At 46.7% G+C, this 5,254-nt stretch overlaps 1 pseudogene; it reads left to right on the top strand.

Annotated features, from left to right (window-relative positions):
* On the top strand, window positions 333-1,614 carry LOC8084471 (annotated as a pseudogene).

Below are 5,254 nucleotides of genomic sequence, written 5' to 3'. Positions count from 1 at the left end.
CGCTGGATGAGTCTTGAGTGCACTGCACTCATGATAAATAAATGATACATCAACAGTTTTGCATGACTTGCGCAATGATTTGCATGCTTATAAGCTATATCAGCACTCATGGCTATTATATATACTCCTACCACTATGCCTAGGTTTTTCCATCATTCCAAAATGTTTCAAGAGATAGAGCTACCTGCCATGCTTATATCTTGTATAAGAAACTATATACGAAGTTATGGATGGAGGCAATAAACTCTGAAATATTAGAGGAAACCAAAATGTCATGCCGAGCCACCTACCCGTCCACTAAAAGCCACCAGACCATTGCTACAACAGTGGCTGGTACTATCCATGTTCCAAAGCCTCATAATACGCCTCGGGCATGCAGGCAACCAAAAAGAGTTTTGCACTCCATACAATTCAACTCGCACAAAGATCGTCCGTATTCAACTGAGCTCATATATATACTTACGTACATTACATAGCTGTGCCTATCAACCCGTCCATCAAAACCACAATCCTACTTGTTGCAATGTTGTCGCACATTCTCTTCCTCCTCTGCCTGCTTCAGATCGTTGTTACGGCCGCCGGGAACATCCACGTCCCGAAGGCCGATGGCTCTAGCGCCGCTGCCGCCGCCGCCTTCGATTTCATCTCTCTACCAGGTGGTGTCACCGGCGCCGAGAGCCTGGCCTTCGACCGCAGAGGCCAGGGTCCCTACGCCGGCGTCTCGAACAGCCGTGTGCTCAAGTGGGGCGGCAGCGCCCGTGGCTGGATGACCTTCGCCTACAGCACTAGCTACGCCCACAACCCGTCTTGCAAGGCCTCTCCGGCGCGTCCGGGCGACGCCCAGGACGTCTATGGCCGCCTCGTGGGGCTCCAGTTCAACGTCAGGACCGGTGACCTGTACATCGCCGACGCCTACCACGGGCTTCTCAAGGTTGGCCCGGCAGGCGGTGAGGCCAAGGTGGTGGCAGCCAAGGCCAACGGTGGCGCTTCACCTTCGTGAACGACATCGACATCGACCAGTCCACCGGCGACGTGTACTTCACGGACATCAGCACGTCGTACACGCGGCGGCACAACACGAAGATCATGACAAACCGTGACGCCTCCGGGTCGTGGTGGCTCATATAGGTCCGTGCCAATTGTTCAGGTTTTGGATTAAAGGGCCTAAGGCCGGAACCCACGAGCTCTTTGCTGACTTGCCTAGCTACCCAGACAATGTCAGGTGTGATGCAAAAGGTGGCTACTGGGTCGCTTAACAGGGAGAAGATCGATGGAGAGGCGACAGCGGCCGGCAAACACATATCGTCGGTGTACGCCTAGATTCAAAGGGCGTGCAGCGCGACAAGATGACGGTAGAGGACAAGAGCGTCACATTGTCTGATGTCTCAGATAAAGATGGCAAGCTTTGGTTGGGTTCTGTCGAATACGTCGTAGCTGTAGACCTGAAGTTATTAAATTAGATTGTTTTAGGTTAGTTATGCTTTTTAAAAACTATATAAGTTATTAGGATAAAATTTAAATGTTATATAAATATCAGTACTATTTTAAGGAGATTTTATAAGTGTGAATTTGTTTAAATTGTAAGCTCATTTGGTTGAACTTGTTGTTTTTGAGGAAGAAGGTTTTCTTATAGGCACTCTATATTGTTGGCACTCTAATGTCGGGCTCAAGACCATGTTGCTTGAACTGTTTGTCAGTTACCTTATATGCTCTGCCCTGTTCGCTTAAATTACTTCAACGATACTTTTTAGCGAATAAATAATATTTTTTCTCTCACAATAAATCAGCACTAGCATCAGCCAAATTGCAGCACATCAAATAGACATGCTACCCCTGAGTGATGTTGACTACGTCTCGTTAGGAGCATGATACATGCTAGCGAGAACTTCGAGACCTAGCAAAAATCGCAAATGAGATCTTTGAGACCTAGCTAAAACCTTATACGCCTAGAAGGAACCATGGTAGTTCAGCATTTGAGTTGTCGCAAACCGGCAATGCGTTACTCCTGTCGACGTCCTAGGTTTAGTGCACGCAAGCGGTCGGTCATAGGCAGGTACCACAACGATAGTGCCAGACTTTTCCTCCACGTGTAACCCTCTTCTTCCTCATGCTGTTGAGACGAGATGCGATTCACTACGGACTGCTCTTCTTGGCCCCCTTCTTCCTCTTCGGACCACCCCGCAAGGCCACATCGTCATCTTCGTCCACACGACAGCCAGCATTCCTCTTGTAGCGACTGGCGCCGCAGTGCGGATAGCTCGTCATATTCTCATACTCCTTGCCCCGATACAGGATGCACTGGTTAGGGCAGACATCAAACTTTCTAAGTTTCATCGCAACTGGCAGAATCAGCTTCTTTGCACAGTAGGTATTTGCGGGACCTTGTTACCCGTCGGGTACGTGGTAGCAAGGTAACTTAACAGCTCATTGAAGCTAGTATCAGACCAGCCGTGTCAGGCCTTCATCATCAATATGTAGAGGTTGAATCGGAGCATCGTGCACTCCTTCAGACAATCGCCACCGTCATTATATAGAGGATCAAGTGCAACCTGCTTCGTCTCTCTGAAATTTTCCAACCACTTCAGGGAGCCATACACAACGTCGTCTTCATCGATGTGGCTGACTAAACCCTCGATCACCTTGATATCCTCGGGTTCCTACATAGTAGCCACCTCGCCATCTGCAACACAATCTGCCATCTCCCCGAGTATATCCTGCACTGTGATGTAATCACGAGCACTGTCATTGTCGTCGCAGGCTGGCCCTGCGGTCGTTGGAGATGAGATGGGCGCTCTAGGTTCTTGGTTCATCGTTGTCGACGCCGAGCTCAAACCAGATGCACCGCCACTAGGGTCCACTCTTTCACCGTGATGAGTCCAGACTGTGTAACCCTCCACGAAACCAAACCGAATCAAGTGAGACTGCATCGTACCGTCGTTCGTGAAGGCTGTTAGGTTCTTGCAGTGAGAACATGGATATATGGTTGTCGTCCGCTTCGATCTCTCACGCTGAGTTTTCACCGCGGCAATAAACTTACTTACTTCGACAAGGTACCGCGGATCAATCACCCGATTCATCCCGTACATCCATTCCGACCTATCCATCTCATGCCTGCGAACCCTTACACATCGAACAAAGAAGATTTCATATGCATCCATTAAGAATCTAGACAAAAAAAATATAGCTTTCTCTCTCCTCCATGAAACTAGATCTAGACCAAGAGGAAGGCTCAAAAGTGAGGGAAAGAGGGAGGGAAAGAGGGGAAGGAGCTCCTATGTACCTCTTATGATGTCCTACTCCACCAAATCAAAGCTCTAAACCACAATTCAATTGTTTGGTCAAATTTTAGGGCAAACCACTCCGCCCACGATTTTGGAAGAGAGCAGCAGTGAGGAAGAAGAAGATGGTCGGCTGGCTGCTATTTGTGCAGGCAACGAACTACCGAAGCGGGCAACATAACATGCCGCTGCGGTTAATGGTTGTTAACCGTAGCGGGCATCGTAACAGACCCGCTACGGTAAATACGTTAACCGCAACGGGCGTTTTACGTTGCCCGCTGCGGTTAATACCTTTAACCGAAGGGTGCAATTTATGTTGCCCGCTGCGGTTAATCATTTACCGCAGCGGGCGTTTCTGTGGCCAGAAGCAATTGCGCGCGGTTAAATGGTCTCGTTGCGGTAGTTCAATCCTATAGTAGTGCAGACTGCTGACGCCCTGCTCTGTCTTGATCTGTTGAGGCCGCGGCGGGGGCGCATGGTCTGGACGACGCATGGGCCGTGGCGCTAGCTCTAAGGAGGATGAGGCCACGGTTGCGGTCTTTGTCCATGGTCGTGCCCTCACCATGTCGCGCAACCACCGTTAGGCCGGGGCAGCATGGGCTCGAGGAGACGACGGCATGGGCGTAGGAGGTGGCGTCGGCAGTGTCGCAGGCTCGGGAGGCCACATGAGGTGCTAGGTCCGAGGAGGACGACGAGGTTGCGGTCATTGTATCTGATGATTCAGAAATTTGAGTTCATGTCTCCGAGTTCATGCCTCGTAGTGTTTTTACCTTTTGGTCAGTAAATCTAGACTTTTTATCTAAAGTAATATGCCACTAACTTATGTGAAGTAAGTCCAGCAAGCTGTGCGAGATCTATCTATAGAATGTATGTAGGGATATATATTATTGTTTTCAAATGCTTTAGGTACACTTGCAATTAAGATTGCTACTGACTAGAACTCCTAAATGGATTATTTTAGGAATTAGTATAATAGTTTCTGGATTTTTATTCTTATTATCCAGCAGCTGAGTGACAAGATGCAATAGTATCATCATGATTATGCTCAGTAGCAATTGGAACAGATGGTGGAGGTTTGTACATATAGAAGCCTGGCATATTAATTATCAAAGATTTTTATCTGAAGACAAGAAGGGGGAACAACCTATATGCATATTACGTGTGCAAATTCATGATGACACAAGTCAATCAAACACCCACAGAGACGCTCAGAGTACGTTATATGTCTCTTTTCATTATCTCCTGAATTATATTGAATAACTTAGATAACTAATACCTTTTTTATTTATTTCAAATTAAAGACGGAATGGTTGAGGAAAAAGGTCATGCAAAAAGACCGAATCAAAGCTATCCAAGAGACGATAGCGATTTCTCCGCGAGCAAGTGATCAATCCAAATGGCGAGTTTCACTTCAACGGCAACAAAACTCTTATTCCAAACAACGATGATCATTTGTATCGGTTTTAGACATTGGGAGAAAAAACTCTATGTATATATGTGTTACGAATTTTGTACTTATAAAACTATATATAAAGCTTTTTACATATCTATTTAATTTTTGATGTGGCCTATTCATTTTATTATAGGCAAAGCTTAATTATAAAGCTAAGCCTCTAATTTTCATTTATATATGTTTAATATGCGTGTAATATAAATATATTATTGTATCAGCAAAAAATATGTATTGAAAAATCTATTATTATTATTATATAAAAACAATAAACAGAACCGAAGAAGTGAACCAAAAAAAAGAAATCACCAACCGGTGTTAAAGTAATACCAACCGGTGTTAAAGGGTCCTGCAACGCGGTAGCCCTGGCAGGACCCTACCAACCGGTGTTAAAGGGGGGGGGGGGGCTTTAGTCCCGGAAGGGCAGCACCGGCTCGGGAACCGGGGCAACAGGCCCTTCCCGACCGGTGCTAATGCCCGAACGTGCAGCAGTGAACAGGTTCACTTAGAATTCCGTCTGCACTTT

This window comes from Sorghum bicolor, chromosome 8, assembly GCF_000003195.3.
Source record: "Sorghum bicolor cultivar BTx623 chromosome 8, Sorghum_bicolor_NCBIv3, whole genome shotgun sequence".
NCBI classification, from domain to species: Eukaryota; Viridiplantae; Streptophyta; class Magnoliopsida; order Poales; family Poaceae; genus Sorghum; species Sorghum bicolor.
This window is presented reverse-complemented; position numbering and strand designations above follow the sequence as displayed.